The sequence below is a fragment of the Pavona decussata genome, unplaced genomic scaffold, assembly GCF_977016875.1.
Source record: "Pavona decussata unplaced genomic scaffold, jaPavDecu1.1 SCAFFOLD_19, whole genome shotgun sequence".
NCBI lineage: Eukaryota > Metazoa > Cnidaria > Anthozoa > Scleractinia > Agariciidae > Pavona > Pavona decussata.
The window spans coordinates 450,818-471,639 of NW_028145442.1; positions in this window are offsets into that span (position 1 = coordinate 450,818).

The window sequence follows — 20,822 nt, forward strand, 5'->3', positions numbered from 1 at the left end:
GTTGTTAAGGTGTGTTTTGGCTCTTCAGAATCAACAAAGGCGGTTTGTGCCGAGAAGTCTTATGTCATTGATGGTGTAGAGTGCGAAGTATTAAGTTTTGCTCAGCGTGTTACTCTGGGGCAGGTTCATCACTATCCTGCAGAAGCGGATGATAAGGATTTGGAGCGTGTCTTGAGTGATTTCGGTGATTTTGTTGAGATTTGTGATCAGCATTGGGTTAAGCTTACAACTGTTACAACAGGTACTCACCTTTCTTCAATAAAGCTTGTGTGGAACATTCCCCGTCCGCTGAAAATGGAAAAGTCACGTCTCAAAGTATGATATAAGGGGCAGCCCCTTGAATGTGATATCTGTCAGAAGGGTCACAAGGCTTCTGACTGAGATCTTCGTGGCAAGTGTAAATTGTGCCGGTCCTCTGATCATTTTGCTCGTACTTGTCCTACTTCGTGGGGCCCTCCTGCCCCTCTCCAGGGCCCTGACCCAGCCCCTGCTGATGCCCCTGGTCCTGACCCTGCCCCCTTCCCTCCTTCTGCCTCTGTCCTTGTCCCTGCTCCTTACATGGAGGTCGATGCTTCTGCTGTTTGTAAGGTGGAAGATTCTGCCTCACAAAGCATCCTCCAAGGTTTTTCTTCTGATTGTAATAGTACTAGTGATGTAGTTGCGCGCGATAATAATGGCCATGTAAGTAATAATATTAGTAATAATGAAGGTAATAGTGTAAGTATTGTAAGTAATAATGTAGAGGGAAATAATAATGAAAGTGAGGTTACAAGTGTAACCGAAGGATGTAATAATGAGAGTAATAATGAAGTAAGTAATGATGTAAGTGAGGTTCCATGCGTAACCAAAGAAAAAAGTATTGTTAGTGAGGTTACGAACGTAGCCAATGAAAATAGTAGTGTAAGTCAGGTTACTGATGTAACCAATGAAATTGTCAAATTGATATTGATACTGTCATTGAGATCTCATCTGCTGGTTTTGAGCAGTTTCTTGAGGGAATAATTGAGGAGGGTTTGCCCGACTCTGTGAGCAGCGAAATTTCTCTGGAGATTCTTGAGGATGCTCAGGTCGTTAATACACCTTTGGCCCCTGGTAAACGTGTTGTGGAAACGTCTTCTGATCTCGACAGTCTTGATATCAGTGATTGGCTTCCTCTTCGGAAACGGCCCAGTAGACCGAAGAAGACCCTTTTTAAATTTATTTCCAACAGGTGGTCAAATTCATAATTATGATACTAGAACCTCAGCTCATTTTCGACCTCACACCTGCCGAACTAATATCAAGCAATTTACTATACTCTTTAGAGGGCCAAAAATATTGACTGCTTTGCCAGTATCAATTACGTCTTCCCCTAGTCTATCCACATTCAAAAGAAAGCTTCTCGATTTCCTCAGTTAATTGTATGAAACGTCCAACTCTGTTATGTCTTTATAGTCTTACCACCGTATGTTAAAAAAATTAAATACAATGTCCTTACTAGTCTTACAGTCCTAACATATCTCCGAGGAGACCTCTCAGTATAAGCCTGGGGGTTTCTTGAAGTCTCCTCCCCACTTCTTACTACTTCTTAAATTAGTATTATTATTAACTGAAAACTTATGTAACATTCTAGTCTATTATTCACTGTAATTTTTTTACAAAATTGTCATGGTGAATAAAATAAATAAATAAGAAGAATAAAGTTGTTGAAGATCCGGTCCATAGTCGTTCCCAGGTTGCTGAGGAAGTGTCTGTCGTTCCTTCTTGTGATGTTAAGTCGTGATAGCTCCTTTGTCCTCCTTTTTTCTCTCTGCCCTGATGGCCCTGTCTGTTGTTTTTTACTGCAATGGTCTTCGGGACCAACAGAAGATGACTGCTTTCTTGCAGTGGTTGCATGGGCTTCCGTGTACTGTGGATGTTGTTTGTGTCCAGGAGGCGCATTGTGTTTCGTCTGTCAAGTGTGAATTTTGGTTCCCTTCGTCCGTTTTTTTTTTTTTTTTCGGTTGTGTCTTCTGGCTCTAACAGGTCTTCTGGTTGTCTTGTCCTTTATCGTCCCGTGTTGTCTTTTGTCAAGTCATGGGTTAATAGTGATGGTCGTTTTTTGCAATGTGAGTTTCTTTTTCGTGAGGTTTTTTGTGTGGTTTCTTTGTATGCCCGGAACCACAACAATCAGGGGACCAGTTTTTTTATCTTGCTGCTTCCTTTGTCGACCGGTCAGTCCCCACGATGCTTTGTGGAGATTTCAATACGGTCTTTGATCGCTCTCTGGATTTTCCCTTGCGCGTCCTTTTGATACTGTCGTCGACACTTGGCGCTATTTGCATCCCTCCTCCTCTTGCTTTACTTGGATCCGGCCTGATGGTTCTGTCTTCCCGTATTGATTTTGTTGGTTGTCCCTATGTTTGGTTGTCTTCTGTTTCGTCTTGAGACAATGTCCCTTGTCCTTTTTCTAACCACTGTGCTGTTCCGTTCGCCGTTACTGTTCCTGAGGTAATCACTACTGGTTTTTGGTCTGACTGGCGGCAGCAGAAGAGTCGTTTCCCTTCCCTTGCTAACTGGTGGGAAGCTGCAAAGTCTAAGATAAAAGGGTTTGCCATCTCTTTTTGTTCTGCTCAGTCTTCTGCTTCTTCTGTTAAGAGAGATGTTCTCTCCAAGTTAGCTTCTCATCTCAAGGGGAAAATTGATTCTGGGTCTTTGTTGTTTTTTGGCCTGTATCAGTTTGTCTTGTGTCGATCCTCATCCGGCTGATGACCTTGACTCAGCGCATGATATGGAAGGCCTAGCACAACCGGAGGTGATTTTAGACGATGCTATAGATGAAGCACCTCCAAGGAAGTCCCAGCAAACTAGCAGACCACCGCTTAGAATACATATGATACACTGGGACAGCCTTCCTTTCAACCTTGCAACACAGCTGGAATTCAAGATATTATAGCATCACATCCACAGCAGTTTGTATGGCAACCATTTACAGTACCATGGATGTTACAATCTACCCTGCAGCCTTACAGTTGCTTTGTCTACCTTCCTGCACTAGCCCAACCGTTGCCCTGTGTGCCCTGGTGCTATTGATAGCTTCTTGGAAAGGAACAATTGAACTGATTTGTATCTGTTGGAGTTACGTTCATTTTGAGATAACACCAAGTAGTTAATGTCCCTTTATAAATCGCGTTATATTATGACTATTTTTGGCCTATGTTCAAGGAGAGTATTCAAGGGGTTTACAGCCGTTTCGGAGATCATTTCTTTTATGGAAAGTTCTTATATGGAGTATGAGATGATGTAGATATAGTGATTTTTGTGTCATGCTGCAGCAGGACACCGAGACTCGAGTGTGTCAAAAGCTATTGTTCTGGCCTGATCACCCGGAATAATAATTTAAATACGTTCACTCTTGGATAACAAATAACAACACAGAGAACTCATGTATATCAGTCAGTGACATTTCATTCACTACCTAATGTTGAGGACAACATTCTTTTTAGCGGGAAGTAATGTAGAGAACTGGAACTAGTTACTAAGTTTACCGAAAAGGACTGGCACTAGCCTGAAGAGAGAATCGAACAGAATGTAAAACTACTGATCGCTGTAGAGCGAATAAAACAGTTCTTTGTTGGATTGTTGTCGCTTCATGGGCATATTGGGCTAACAATCGTGCGTGAGCGTTTCGCAAAATCTCTGACTCGGTCGATACATCAAGTAAACGTGGCCCCCACCGTCCCCATCCAAAGAGGATAAACCTGCCCTGAGGAAGGCCATGGTTGCATCTACCCTGGAGGAATCTCTGTTCATCCGCAATGCCAATGGAGTAGACGTGTTTGTATGCCCTCCTGTATAAGTTAACAATTTACGACTCTTCTCGTCCGAGCAAACGAATACGCAAACGAACTAGCGTGACCTAAGTATAACACTGCAGAGATGCCGCCAAAACCTAGCGAAAAGCGTTCGCGTGTGTTAAGTTCTGAAGAAGGCAGCCGCTTCAACGCCCTCGACTGCGACGCTATCTTAAAAGACATACAGAAGAAATAAGAACCTTTACTTAGCCTAATATAAGTTCTCTACATGTTGTTAGCGTAGCTCATGCAAGCTTGTGTGTTTGTTAGTGAATGTAATAGTATGTTTGTATTAAAGCATTAAAAAAAAAAGGGCCATGGTTGCATCTACCCCGGAGGAATCTCCGTTCATGCGCCATTTCATGGGGGCGCTGAAGAAGCATGGCCAACACCGCGTTAAACTCATGAAGGCTATCCCCGGACAGGAGTTTAACAAGTACGAAGCACTATTTTTGCAGTACTCATTTGAAAACGAGGTGGACCAGGAGTTGCGATCACTGGCGCGACATAACCTGAACGATCGTGAACTTGACGCTTGGGCCGACTTGCATCGTATGCTTAGCATGGATGTTTATGTGAAACACGCAAGCACGAGCTGCAGCCGGGGAGGGGGGGAAGGCCGACCTTGAGCCCCCTAACCCCCCCCCCCCCATCTCTTTGGGAGAATCTGGTAAAGCTATGGACACCAAGACCACTCAGGCCAACACGGTAACCCCTGCACCTTCAGCAGTGTCTACTTCGGCATCTCCGCCGCCATCTTATGCGAGCGTCGCACAAAATATCTTCAGTGACTCTGGCGATACCTCATAAAAACGGGGCCCCCCGTCTCCGGCCAAGGAAGATAAACCTGCCTCTAAGAAGGCCACTGTTCCATCTGCCCCGGAATCACCCTTTATGTGCAATTTCATGCTGGCGCTAAAGAAGCAAGGCCAACACCACTCTAAACTGATGAAAGCTATCTCTGGACTGGTGTTCTAAAATTACAGTGCACTCTTCTTACAATACAATTTTGGAAACCACGCGGACCAGGACCTGCGATCACTGGCGCGCCGCAATTTGAATGAACGCGTACTTGATGCTTGGGCCAACTTACACCGAACGCTTAGCATGGATGCCTATACCAACCTTTTAGAAATCTGTGAAAATCTTAGGTGCATGAACCCGAAAACTTTAAATTCATGTTTTTGTTTACTATTTTCACCCCCCTCTTTTTATTTTAACTATGGCTGTCTCGCTCGCGTTCATTAACGTCAACGGCGTGGCCAGGCACTACAAACGTGTTAAGGTTTTTGAAGCGCTTCGCTCCCTTTATAAAGATATTTTTCTGCTTCAGGAAACACATCTCGCCGACTTATTGCAAGGTAAGACATGGGTAAGGGAATGGGGTGGCCAAACTGTTTGGTCTCCAGGTTCTTATCGATCTGCCAGTGTGACCGTGCTTATTCATCCGAATAGCTCTGTCACTCTGTCGGATCATAAGACCGATCTAGCAGAGTTCTCTCTGTCAACCTTAGTAGGGATAATTTTCCCTTCCAATTACTCAACCTCTATGCCCCGAATAACTACGGGGATCGGGTGCATTTCTTTAGTGACCTTTGGCATTTTGTTTCCCTAATTTGAAAAGTATGGTTGTGGGGGATTTTAACTGTGTTCTGGATATACGGTTAGATAAGTTTGGAGGAGATGACAGCTTTGGTGACAGGGCTTTCTCGTCTCTCGACACCTTTACTGACTCTCTTACTTAGGACGATTTTTATGGAGTTTCTTTCCCCTTGGGGCGTTCTTTTACCTGGTTCAATCGTTCACACACTTTTGGTTGCCAGCTGGATCGGTTTTATACTTCGAGATCCTGAGGTCCTGGATCCTGGATCGAAAGCCTGGAGATCTCGCATCGGAGATCACCATCTTATTCGCATTAATATCACACACGGGACTTCCAACCCGGGAGGTCACAGTATTTGGAAGTTTAACACTCAGCTGTTCAAGTCAGACTCATTTTGTTCAGCTGTTAACCACTTCTGGCCTACTTGGCGCAACGTAAAACCAGCATTCACTGACCCCCGGTTGGTGGTTTAAGTACAAAGCCTTTCCCCCCATGTTTATAAATTCTTATTTGGCTCCCTGAACCGTGACGTTTTGTGGCGTTACCGGTGCGACATCTCTCAGAAAACGCCTTTTTACGGCAGCCTTGCTCCAAACTGGTGATCAAATGGATACGGCTTCTAATGCCAGTAATCACACCGCAGAGGTATGAAAATGTTTCTGATGATGAATTTTCAGATGCGAACTCTGAGTTTATTGAAGAGGTTGCGCGATTGGAGAGGGAGTATTTCGATTCACTTCATGTGGAAAATGTTCCCGAAAATCCGTCGTACCGTGAAAATTATACCGCTCCGCTTTAACCCGTGAAATTTTGCTCACTGATTTTGAATGAGAGCACTGCAAATGTTACACCTGACTAGCCTTGTTCTGCGTATTTCAAGACTGACACTTTTATGCCAGCATCAGAAATTTTCGCGTTCTACCAACTGAAGGTTTTCGCCGAAACATGTGCGTTGCTAGCAACGTAGGCCAACAGGTGAAGTTTTTCTCACCTTCCGTAATAAGGCCTTGAGGGATGGGTTCCTGCTCTGGTTGCCATCATGTCCCCAACACAGGTGAACAGAGCTTAACTTTCCTTACCGTTTATGATGCCCCGTACGAGCTTCCTGATTTAGCCATCATCCATCGCCTATTGCCATATTGTGAGGTTGCGTGGCATCGCCGGGAACCTACAAGACCGTTAAAGAGGGTAGTGTCTTTAATGGTCTCTGCCATTATTGTGTTAGCCTACATCATGCACTGCGTAGCTTCTTACGTTTTGGCAAGTTTTTAATCCGCCTTTACCACGATGGCCAGCAACCTACATGTAGGAAATGTAATCGCCATTACCATAAGGCCGGGGAATGTCAGAACATTGTTTCAACTGTGATGGGTTACAGTACACTGCCCGTGATTGTATAAAGCCAACTTATTGCTGTATTTGTAAGAGCGGGCAGCACCTAGCCTGTACCTGTCTGCACTCTTGGCATTGCACTACTCCAGTGACCGTTACACGCCTATGTATACTTGTGAGGACAGTTTGCCAACGGAACCTGAACCTCCTGGTTTGAATGATTTTGTTATGTCTCCTGAGGAAATACGTATTGATAATGCTACTAATGCTCCTGACGCTGCCAGCGCTGCCTAACCAGTGGCTCCTGATGTGCATCCTAATGTTGCTGCTGGCAGCCTTTCAGGGCCTTCTTCCCCTCCTGTAGAACCGACTCGCAAGGATTAAGTATCGGAGTCCTTTAAGGGCGCTGGTGATCCAGAGGCCTCGGTCAACGGGATGCCGATGTCCTCTAGCTCAGCTTCGGTCCTGGACTTGCAATTCTTTTAAAGCCCCAGTTGGACCACACCTTAATTGATCGGAAACATGACTCCACTGGCCGCATAATCTCTTTCCTAATCAAACTGGACCAACTCCTCCGCCTTACACTGATGCTGAACGATGCCTCTATTATGCTGACCTCAAAAACTACCTATCTTCTTCCCATAACAATATCCTTGGCGGTGATTTGAACTCTTTTATTAACAGCAAATTAGATAACCATGGCAGTAACCCTGCCCCACGACAACATGCCAATCATATCCTTCATCGCCTTACATCCCGCTTTGATCTTGTTGATATTTGAAGAGAACGAAATCCCAATTAAAAGGACTACACTATGACAGGCCAGAATACACGTAACGATAATTCTAATGGTAATGTTAATGCATTTATACACCACATATGCTATTCATACATATATTCAAATGCGGTATACATCAGCATATGTCCATTTGCGACCTCATCCTACCCACCCAACCCATGAAATTATGAAACAGCACAAAGACCTGACCAGCGCACCGCGAACTCCATGCCCTACTCTTTGCGATGAGTGTCTGGGCTCTTTAAAGTCACACAGGGTTATGAACATTGGAGTGTTGTGAGACAGGGCCTACGGTTTAACGTCCTTATCCTAGAAGACTAGAAAGTCTAACCATTTTCAGATGGCAGGAATTTCGCCTCAGTTATTTATAGACCCTGAGTGTTGGTCCGAACCCACGATCTCCCGCACGGTAGTCCAATGCTCAATCAACCAAGCTAACCGGTCTCATCCGCACTCGCATCAAGCGCTTTTATACTTCAAAACCACTCAGCCCTTATGTCAACTCTCCTACCCGCACTCCAATGAGGACATTATCCATATCACCTTTGATCTTGACCAACAGCCCCGAGGCCATGGGTATTGGAATTTTAACAACACGTTATTAGAGGATGCTATATTTGACCTGGAGATCTGCGATTTCTGCACCGACTGGCTTTCATAAAAGGCTCTTGTTAATACTCCACTCCAGTGGTGGGAACAAGCAAAAACTATCTTTAAACGAGTTGCAATTAAATGAGCTAAGGCCAAACAGAAATTAGAAAACCACAAGCGTGCACTTTTACAGAAAAATCTCAAAACTTTGCGACAGAAAGCCCTGACTGGAAATGTTACACCAGTCGAGCAATATCTACATGCAAAAAACAAACTCAAACTCCTTGAGCAGCGGATCTTGAAGCCGTTAAGATTCACGGGAAAGCCCGTTTTATGGAAGATGGTGAAAGTACACAATATTTCTACTCTCTGGAAAAAAACTGTCAAGTGGGACGATCCATCACTACGTTAACGAAAGACAATTTGGATACAATTACTGACACCGCGATCTGTCCGAAACACACAATTCAAACCGACATTCCTAAACTCTTGCCTATTGGTCAACACTCTTGCGAAAGCCGTATTACTCTTGACAAACTCAGAAGAGCATTGACGACTATGGAAAACAACAAATCCCCTGATTTTGACAGCTTAATCACCAACTTTTATAAGCATTTCTCGCCTCTTTTGGAACCAGACCTTACACAGGTTTTCAATTTTGCTTTTGATCAAGGTTTACTCGCGTCATCACAATGCCGTGGCATTATCTCATTATTCAAAAAAGGCAAACACTCCAGACTTCAAAACTGGCGTCCTATTACCTTACTGAAACACCGATTACAAAATCTTGACTATAGCCCTCACTACCCGTCTCACCTGCGTTTTCTCCGGGATTATACACACAGATCAGACTGCCTGCATACCTGGTAGGACTATAAATGACAATATTAGTCTTATTCCTGACACTATTCTCTACGCCAATGAATCTAACATCCCTCTTGCCCTCATCTCCATAGATCAAATGAAAGCTTTCGACCGTGTCTCGCACTCCTCCCTGTTTTCAACCCTCCAACATTTTAACTTTGGCCCTCAATTCATCCAATGGATACAGCTTTCCTACACCTGTCTCCAGTGCCGTTCAAATCAATGGCTGGCTTACTTCCTTCATTCCACTTGAACCCAGCCTCCAACAAGGATGTGCTGTTTCTATGCCCCTATATGTACTCACTGCAGAACTCCTCACTCTTCATATTCACAATAACCCTAACATTAAAGGCATCACACCCCTGGTTCTACTGAAGAGGTAAAATTATCTCAATATGCTGACGTCACTTCTTTCACTTATGTGACAAGCACCACATTACGAAGACTTTTGAGACCTTTACCCTACATGAACAGACCTCCAGGGCTAAAATTAACTTGGCTAAATGTAAGGGGCTTTGGTTGGGCGGGTTCAGTCACCACACCGACCAACTTTTTTTCTTTCCACTGGTTTAATGATTATCTTCCTGATAAAAGCCTAGGCACTTATTTTGGAAACACCAATTGTACTCGCCTAAAACTCAAGTCTACCTCATAAATTTGCTTTTGAGCCTGTTGCGGAAGACTTCATTCTCTGTCAACTAAGACTGCTGAAAACAAATAAAGCTATCAGTCTTGATAACATCAGCGCATGTTTGTTGAAATATTCAGCCTTGGTCATTGGTGGCAGTCTAACTAGATTATTCAATCAATCTCTTGCATTGTGCACCTTCCCTTCTCTTTGGAAATTTGGAAAAGTGTCTGCGTTGTTCAAGAAAGGTAATCGCTGCGATGCAAACAACTACAGGCCCATTACTCCCATCTACCGCCAAATCCACGCCTATGGACTCTCAAGATTCCTCATCCTCGACTACGGCCGAGTCTGACGCTCTGCAAGCGTACGTCCACTACTGCTGCCTCCCACAAGCCATCTACATCTGCGTCGCACGCGGAGGCAACACATGACTTTTTATTTACCTCTCCCAATGAGCCATCGAGAAAACGGGCACCCCATCCCCGTCTAAAGGTGAGTGGCCAGCTGCAAAAAAATCTACGCAACCTCAGCTTTTCCCACCACTGCCTCAATGCCCTGAAAACCCATTTCTCTCCAGTTTTCTCAAAGCCCTTACAAATCCGGCCCGTCACACACCGGTCTCATGACCAACGTCAATGGGGGTGTGTTTTGCAACTGGCATGCTCTTCACTTGCAACACACTTGTGGCAATCTGAAGGAAATGAATACACTCACGACCATCATGCACCAACTTAGTAGTCCTGAGAAGGATCGCTGGAGCGAACTGGATAGCACCTTCTGACAGGACACCTTCGCTTACCTTCTTAGCCACTGTGAAATTTGGCAGAAGGGACATCCTAATCTTTTCAATTACAGTTGAACCAGAAGGGTCAGAGCAAAGTGTCCTTATTAGAGAGGTGTCCTTTTTATAGGTCATGAATATTACGTCACTTTAAAGGCCCCATTGATGGTATTAAGTGTTGTCAAGGATACCCTAGTCGTGGGGCACATGCCGTTGATGTCAGTCAATACAAAAGAGGGTTTGGGACTTATAAGATATTTTCTTGCAAAGCCAGGGACCAATGGAGTTGTCAACGTATGTGGGAAGGCAGTTAATCAGGGCGGAGGATTAGGCATGGGGATCCCATAGCATGTGAAAATATTTTTACTGGACCATACAAACTCATTGAGCATTTACAGAAATGCTTGGATCTTACAGAAAACCCAGCTGTCCGTAAAGATAGTCTTTCAGATGAAAATGTTGAGAAGAAAGTAAAGAGATAAGGAAAGCAACAAATGGAGAGTCTTCAAAGAATACGAAATCTTGATGATAAATGGCAATGACATAATGTAATCTAAAATGTGTATGACAATGACTTGTAAAACGTTAAAAAAATGTTTATAAAAACGTACAAGATAGATTCCTGACTGCAATTTCAGTATATTTCATTTGGCAAAGACATGTCGATAAATAATTTCTACTGATTAAAAGCAAATGATATTGTTATCGTATGAACAATTAGACAATTGATTGCACTTTGATATGACACGACAAAGAGGAAATCGTGTTGAATAAGAACTGTTATCACTGGAGTGTCCGTAATAAAGAGGTTAAGTTTGTATCAATTTCCTCGCTAGGGCCAAGATTTCTTGTCCGTTGTCCGTATTATAGAGGTTATTTTTACGAAGAATGTCAGACATTTTTCCGGGACCAAGTGAACTGTCCGTATAAGAGAGGTGGCCGTAAGGACAGGTTCAACTGTAGTCAGTTTTATTTTCGTTTTCGTTCATTGTTTATTTCCCATGATGTATATCTACTGTTTTTTATGGCCTTTATGCCCAGATTTTACTGGTATAATTTCAACCAACACCAATATATACTTGTTCTTGTAGAACAAAAAATCGACAGCCTGTGTCTAAAAGAAGGATTATCAGATATGGAACTGAATGAATGCAAGGTTTCAACTGTTAGAGACAAAAAAAAAAGATCCAGAGAAAAATCTTAGATTTAGTGGGTAACTGGTACCTTATTCGTACTAATTTTTGCGACACTTTAATTTTACGATTTTAAAGACTCACTAAAATTGGGATACGCGAAAATTAACCACGCGAAATTTAATAGACTTCTATAATTGCTTTCATCAATGATTACCTGCGTTTTTAGCTACATGTTAATTGTCAACAGTCTATTTATCTTCTACTTCAGCACTTTCTTCATCCGAATCACTCATTTCTTCTTCTTGTATATGTAGCTCTTTCAAAACATCTTCTCGTGCAGTCATCGAACTGTGTGGCACAGGTATTTGCAATCATATTTTTACAATTGACTTTTATTTTAAAGTACAATATTGCAGTAGCATTTGATTGATTTGCATTATTTGCTCTATTTGTCTGATTATCAACGCTATTTCTATTACGCAATTGCAAATCATGATTGTAAATCAATCGTTATTTAGGTGATCATTCAATGAAAAACGGTTTTCTAAGTCTGTCTTTTGTCAATTTTCGCGAAATTAAATGCCCTAAATTTATCATTTTTTGCAAAATCGCGAAAATTAATGCTCACGAAATATTCGTGTTCCAAATTCGCGAAATTAAGTGCCCGCAAAAATTAGTACGAATAAGGTAATTTGAATGCAACTTAAAAACTCTTGATGATGTGCATTTGAATTAGCCTCTTTTGACCTATCATTTTCTGCAATATGTGATTGTTAGGTGAATCATCTTCCAAACTTAAAATTCCAAAGTTAAAAAGGGTCAAGGTAACTGCCAAAACCTTGTCTCCCCAAGAGAAGGAGGATCTGCTTAGAAGGTGAGACCACAGTCATTAAATTGAATATTTTGTTTTTAATTTAGCAATGTACATGTAATGTTAGTTCAGGAAACTGTTAATTGACTTTAGATCATACAAAGTATTATTTTTTGTGTATTTATTATTGCAAAATAGCAAACGGTGATTAAAACTGAACATCATCCAAGATTAAAAGCTAAGGTAATCAAGGATTTCATTTTTTAAATGTTTATGCAAAAGGGGAAGCAAAATAAAAAGCAAGGGACTGAGGAAACTTTTGTTCTAGAAATGGAATACTGAAGTACTGAGTATCTATTTTTGGAAAACCTTAACATATTGCAAGGGGAATCGAACTCCTTATCTTTAAGCGAAAAGCAGGCCTCTTCATACTCTAAGAACATAAAATCTCAAGTGAATGTCTGCTCTTATTTTTAATGTTGGCTGTTACTCTCAGATGTGTGATGGTCAGATGTGTGACAGCTGTTTGCGTTTATAGTCGCAAGATCAAATATACCAACTGGGTGCCAGAAAATAAAAGTAAAGTATTATTGAAACTTTTGTTCTAAAGAGACATTGAGTCACTTGTATCCCTCAGGATACCAGTGACTCGAGGAATACTTAAACATATTGCTTAAAGCCTGCATCTTGAAACGATAACTTGAGTAGACTTTTTTATCGGACTAAAACAACAATTTTCCTATCTTGAAGAATGTTTGGAGTCCTGCAGGTTTTTCTTATGCTTTCTAATGCTGTCAGATTTTATCTGGTTCCAACCGCTGATTAAAAAGAAGTTCTTTGAATTGACATTGTGTGCGAGTTGTTGGGTGGGGGGTGAAGGGGGTGAAACCTGAAACAAGCCAAAACTTTACAAAAATACTAACCTTAAGCCTAAAGATTATCTAAAGCCTAAGGTTAGCATTTTTGTAAAGGTTCAGGTTGTTTCAGCTATTGTACCCTTCACCCCCTACTACCACCCCCTTCGCCCCTCACCCCTGGAATAGTCATGCTGGCTCATGACATCTTAGCTTCAGCACTTAACAGAAATACAATACTACAGGATGACAAAAATAGCTTCGATGCTTAAATACCCATACTCCGATAGTTTTGAATCAAAAGTCTCTCAATATAGCATATACATCTGAACTAAAAGCATGGCAAGTGAGAAAGTGATGATTCGTTGGGATACAGTGTGCGTGGAATGGACATCAACAGCCAGTTACGCGAAAAGACATTGATCCACCGAAACCGGCCAGCTTAGCAGAAGGTGAAAGAGTCAGAGTGAAGTTTTCTGGAAGGCGGTAAAATACGTTTGTGGTTACATTGTGGTCAAAAGAACAAAAAGGTTAGTGTTATTATAGTATATTGTTCCTTTAAAATTCCACAGCCATTCTCCTATTTAGGATATGAGATTTATTAGAGTCTTGTGCCTGCAAGACACCTTTGATCTTAACTCTTCCTTATCACGTTGGAGCAGCGATAGCACAGTGTTGAAAGCATGGCACTGCTACGAGAAGCTTTTCTCTGGGTGCACTGATTGTTTCAGTTTTTCCCTCCCCTAAGCAAGGAATTTCACTAAAAGTTAAGGCTAGTTCCAATTTAATATGGTTTGACCTAATTTGGTTGGTTACATTTTTAACTGGTGTGGCAAAAAAACAGGAGTAGGAGGCAAAGCAGATGATGAAGAACGCTCAAAAACAAAACCACCAAAAACTAAGAGGCGAATTGACCCGCTCCTGCAGTCTCAAAACGAAAAAAAAAAGGAAGACCTTTAAAAAAACTTCTTGGAGGAGAAACCTCAAAGGGAGTCGGGCTGGCATTTAATGCGCCTGGGTTATAAAAAAGGGGGTGATGTAAGAGGGAAAGAGGAAGTAAATGAAGGAAAGAGTGACGAAAAGGACAGTGACTTGGGAAAAGAGAGCCGACAGATAGAGATGGTGAGAAAGGAGAAGGAAAGAGACGGGGAAAAGAGAATAGAAGAAGTAGAAATTTGGCAGAAAGAAAAGAGAAAATGGGAAGAATAATGGACAAAGAGGAATTGGAAAGAAGAGAGAGGGAAAAGAGAAAATAGGAAGAGAAATGGAAAAAAGAGGAATTGGAAAGAAGGGATAAGGAAAAGAGAGAATGGGAAGAGAAATGGAGAAGAGAAGAAGTGGAAAGAAAAGAAGGGGAAGAGTAAACAGGAAAGGAAGAGGTGGGAAGAATGGAGAGGGAAAAGAGAGATTGGGAATAGGAGAGGAGATGAATAGATGTGGAAAGAAAAGAAAGAGAGGAGAGAATTGGAAGAGGAAAGGAAGAAGGACGACGTCCAACAAAAAGAGAGGCTGGAAGAAGATAACGCAGATATTACGCTCCTCCCCTCAGATCTTGATTGGTTTTGCAACGTCCTAGTCCTAGCCTTTAGTCTTTGAAGAAAACTAAATGTTAGGGGTTAATTTTCAAGAAACCTTAAGCTTAAAATGAAGGGTTTAATAACAACGCGAGTAGGGTTCAGCCAATTTGGCAAACTAAATTTTAGAGTGACGGTCAAGGTTGAATAACAGCCGTGCGAGTGGGGTTCGGCCTATTGAGCAAACTAAATTATTAGGATTTAGGGTCAAGGGTTAGGATTAAGGGCTTGAATTTAGCGTTAGGGTTAGGGTACAGGACATGTTGTTCTGGTTCATTTTTTTTAACTTGGAAACCGCATTTCATTGTACGGATGTTTAGCCATAAGATATTTATTTTATGAGGCATCACAACTTTTCTTGTTTAACGCCCACCTTAACTGATAACTGTTTTGGACCTTATTGGGAAGTTAACACATAACATATCGATTTTTTCCTTCTATTTCCAGGGCAGGCATCGTTGCTGCTGATTTATTTGTTTGGAACCGTCTTGGGGAGAGTTGGTAAGGAAGAATGCTGTCTGACAGCGTTACTAGATCATGCCCCTTGGAAGAGAAAATCTATCAGTGGAACTGACGTACCTTTACGAAATTGAACTGTAGCCTCCAAGACGGCAGGTGTATTTGGCAATCTCACTGCATTAAGGCGGTGCAAAGAACTTTTGTTACTGCTCAACAGAGGCCAGATCTAAGTCATTCTCCAAAATTGGGGAAGATTATTTAAATAATGCCGTACAATATCTTGGTATAGAAATTGTTATGAATAATGTAGAGGAAACGGCTTTTGTCCAAAAGTTTCTCCAACATCAAATTGGGCTTTTCGGGTTAATAAGCAAACAAAATCTTTTACGACTCAAAGCCATGCTGCTAAATTTAAGATGAGTAGAACGTCAAATGCCAAACTTTGGGTACAAACTTCCCTTTAATGCGAACAACGTCGCAACCAGTTTCTTGCCAGCTGTTTTTAGATTTGTGTCTTGGCCTTTTGAAGGAAGATTTGGGAGAGGGAAAATGAAACTTAAATGGAACATTCCGCGTTCTCTCCAAATGGATAGGTTGTGCCTTAATGTTTGGTATAAGGAGCAACCCTTGCAGTGTGACACTTGTGGTGGGGATCACAAGGCATTTAATTGTTAAATAAATAATCATTTTTTGTCAAGAGATACAAAAAAAAAATAAAATGACCTACCTCCATTTTTCCTTCAAAAGTACGCAAGCTTATATCAATCATGTTGGAAACTTGTCTAATTTGGCAAGGCAATTTAAACCTTACTGCAAACTCTTTTCGGCTAAGGTAGCTGTTGTCTTCTATAATTACAATTTCTCACTGTTCTTTCCCCACACAAAGGGAATGTAAAACGTTACATGACAATCTTCATGGGAGCGAAAACTATTCCGTGTTTTGATTTCTTCCCCGAAACTGAGCAAAAACCAAACACAAAAGGAAAGAGCCAATCACAGAGCAGATTAGAATGAGGCATTCTTAATTCTGGTAACCAACCAGAAATGCCCTTCTATCGAACTTTACCAGATCTAACATATCGGAATTTCCGAACCGACTGAGATCTAGGTACGAGATTAGTGTAGTATCTGTTCTTCCGGTCACGTTTAGGCAGCTCCGCCGAAAGTGTAGCAAATTACTATCGTCCCTGGCCTTGATCGTCTGTTTTTTCGCTAGTTGTCTTCGTTTTACATCGCTGTTCCTGTTGGTCTACTTTGGCAGCTGGTCCCTTTTGTTACCTGGATTTTTTGGCCCCTTTTTGATTAAACTGTGGAGTCCAAGATGGCCGCGCTACTTTTGCTCATCAGAAAACCATCGGCTTGGTCGTTGACGATGATATGGAGGTTGATGCACTCAGTATTATCCGTTCCATGACAGATTTCAGAGAAGAAATCGTTGGGGCTGTACCACAGTTCGGTGGTAAGTGTTTTGATATCACGTTAAGAAATGTTGAATCGGCGACTCAGCTCATGACATTTGGCTTTGATTACAAAGATTCCATCAAACCATTGAGGCTCCTTGAGCACGCACTATCCATCTTTCAATATTTATCTCCGTGGAATATCCCAAGGAAGAACTGGTACCTTTCCTCGAGCAATGTGGCCATCCCGACTCATCATCGGCCAAAATATCTCAACAAGGTAAGAAGAAAAAGGATGCTCAAGCTCAAGAACCACAAAATGAGGGTAAAAACGCAAGGGTAAATCAACAAGATACACAAAGATCAAGATCAAATGAAGACACGATAATCGTTGGAGACTCAATCACCAAGGGATTGCGAAGAGATTTATTAAGCCGAGCGGCAAAAAGGCGCATAACCGTATGAAGCTTCCCGGGTGCCACAACTACCAATATGAAGCATCATGTTCAACTGTACGTGGAATTGAACCCCAAGATGATTATTCTCCAAACCGGTACAAAGGCAACTGGGTGTGTCTACTGAGCAGTCATCAGAAGCCAGCAAGAAAAGTGTGGTGGTGGTCGGTCATCGAGTAACCCTAGACGGCATGGAGTACCTAGCGAAGGGCACACAAGAGCATGACAGAACCAGAATGTGGATCCCAAGAGAGAATGTCGATCTCACTCTTGTAGCGGCATACGCAAGACGGTAGAGGGCTTCTCGTTGCTCAATGTAGTCAATGGAACACTTCAGGCTTCTTCTACTCTTACATGTCAGCACAACAACCTCATTATAGGAAATTAATAATGCATGTTTTAAGGCGAATTTTAAAAATCCGTGTTTATTTTATGCACCTTTATTTATGTCTTTGTTAACTTTAATCACACTATTTTACTACATCGTTATATGAAGATACCTTTCCTTCCATTGATTTCAAACTTCTTGCAACAATGTAAAGGTCATTATCTAACTCGATTGTTACTGTTAAAAAATTCTTTTGTTGGTTTGACTAGTTGGAATATGGTTTAACAGTATTTTGCCTTGAGCTCCAATGTTGGACTTTGTTTTGTTTTGTTAAAAGTGCAAGTTGCTATATGCATTACGCATTAGCATCAAATTTGCTTTAAAAAAATAGTTCTTATAAACAAACTCCACAGGAAAATAAGCTTTAGTTAAATGCACCTTAACATAACTTTTCGAAAAATTCGCCTTAATTTTATGATGCATAGCTTTTGTTTGCGTTGTTGAAATGCTTCATTATTTTCCTATCATAAGGTATAACCGGTTTATTACAACAAAATGTGATCAAATTGCGTTACAGCGGTGTTACCTGGCCCAAAGATTGTAGGTCATTCATATGATTTCTGCTCAAAGTTATAATATATCAATACGGTCTTTACATAAATCTACAGTTGAAAAAAAGTGTTCTAGCTCCTAGAATCAAGACCAAGGTCTACGCAAAACCAACCAATATGGGCCTCTTACTCTACTATCAGAGCCACAAGAATAATCGGTACAAGCGCAGTCTAATCACTACCAGGTTAGATCGAGCTTACCGCATATCTTCCGACTGGTTGTACTTCTCGCAAGAATGCGATAGACTTGAAACAGTAATCTTAAAGCTTAAGTACCCAAGACACTTATTCAATGGAGCTGTCAAGCAATTCGTTGATTTCAAAGTATCAGGCCAACAGCACATTCCATCAAATGAAATACCTACACCCACCATCCGAATTGTCATACCATTGAAAGATCAGGCCTCCGCTAATGTAGTGAAGAAACGCATCACAGACCTCAGCTCAAAAATCAAGACCACAATTCAGCCTGTGTTCATCAGCAGAAAACTCAACAAAGACCTTAAAGTTCGAGAAGTGAAGCCTGCCACTGTTAAACAAAAATGTTGGGTTTATAAATTTCAATGTAACCTGTGCGATGCAAGATATGTTGGTTACACTCACGGCCACCTCCGCGAATGCGTTGATGGACACAAACAAAAATCGTCCTCTATTTGTAAACACTACTTGAGTGAACATAACTTGAACGTACCTAATTGTCTTTCAGAACAATTTAACGTGCTGGCTAAATCTTCGAACAAATTTGATTGCCTAATTGAGGAGATGCTTTTCATTAGAAAACTTAAACCATCCCTAAACGTGCAAACAGACTCGATTCCCGCAAAGGTATTCACTTGAAGAACTTGCAATCCATTGTTAATGTGCTAATTTGTAGAAACTGTAGAGTATAGAAATCAAATCTTTGCATTAATTTTTCCACTGAGATGATTTTGATCATTAACTTCGATGATCCCTTGACAATCAAAATTGGCGTCCTATCTCCTTGCCCCTCATGTTGAAACGCCAGACGATGCGGCACCTCAGTCCAGTGATCTTCCTATGTTAACCCAAGACGCAACCCCTGATTTACCCAGTCCTGACGACCCGATGATGGAAGACAACGGTGAACAGTCGGACAAGGAATTATTTTCGCCCCGTGAGGATGATGCTGAAGATGCAAAAGATGAATTTGACCACACCCTGTGCTTCTTCTCTGGTAGAACGGAAAACAGCTCTTCTGTTTCCCTCACAAACTGAGGAATTCCGGCAAAAATTACTTGTTCTTCTGCACCAGCCCATTTAAGTTACTGGATCAAACAATGTGAACCAGGAAAATTCTGAACGATTGTCCCATCAAACCGAAGAAACTGGCAGTCAACGTGGAAATTTGCTGCTCGTTTAATGAATGGCAAGACATAAGAAACACAAGTAATCTAGTCTCTTAGTTAATTTTGTTTGCCTTATTTTGTATGGGTACTCTGTCTGAAGAATCTCTTCCATAATAATAATTTACTTACTTACCTAGTACCCTTTAACATAAGAATGATAAAGGCGCTTTACAATCCAAGAAAACTAATATTAACAATAGATATTAAAATAAAAATGCTATTTTCCAGGTTAAGCATTCAGAGCTACAATTTCTAGTCTTTATATCCGTGGCTTTGGCAACGATGCCAAGCAGAAATGTGTTTTTGATTTTGCTAAGCAATCCAATTCACAGGTTTTCTTTTGGCAAGAAACTTTCGCTTCTAGGCTGGAGGCGATTACTTCCCTTCACGCTGAATGGGCCGGTTTAAGTCTTTGGTCCCTTGTCTCATGTAGACAGGGCGGAGTCACAATTTTAGTTTCGGATAATTCTCCGTACGGGATTTTGCAGTGGGGAAGAGATTCTTCCGATAGAATTGGGAGTGTTTTAGCCACTCTCTGTGAACGCAAATTTAATTTTGTTAATACTTACGCGCCCACAAATGTTACTGATCGTAAAGGCTTTCATGATACCATACATGAATATTTTTTGCAAACTCTTAAAAGCTCATTGGGGGTGATTTTAATTGCATTGAAAGTGGATTTTACACTTGTTAATGAATTGAAGGAATCCACACAGTTCATCACTCAACTGACATCTGGCAAAAAAACATGGGCGCCAGACCCAGTGGAGCTGGTTTAATGCAGGCTAATCAATAGGATCTCTGCTCTATAAATTTTTCCTAGCAGATGATGGAGTGGCAATAACGGTTAAGTATTAATTTACCTTGCATGTTTTCTGATCAGGACTCAGTTGTTTTGCAGCTCAATGTTATGAGATGTTTGGGCGTCGCCCTGGCCTTTGGAAGCTAACTTTAGACTTGCTCAAGGAGCTGGAGGTGGTGGACAGTGTCAAGTTGCTAGGTGTAACAATGAGTAGTTCCCTCTCATGGAACCTCCATATACATGAGGTGATAAAAAAGGCTAGAATAGCAGATTTATCTCTGGAATAACTATTATACCTGGTATAGTTTATGCTTCCTTCCAGGAACCAGCCCCAGGTAAATTATTGATTACGCTATACCGGACTTCTACCATGCCCTTCCCCAGTATCTTAAAAATGAACTAGTGCGTTTACAGAAACGGGCCATATTAATCATAGTTCCATGGGCCAGTTACAACACTGGTTTGTGGTACAGACAAGTTCTGAATGGCCATCAAGTCAGGATTTAGGTAAGCCATTCTTTGCCCTTCTCCATCTTTACTGGTGACCCACCCAGGGACTTCATGCTCTGCTTCTACCGTAACCTGGGTTAAGCCAGTCTTTTCTTTTGTTTC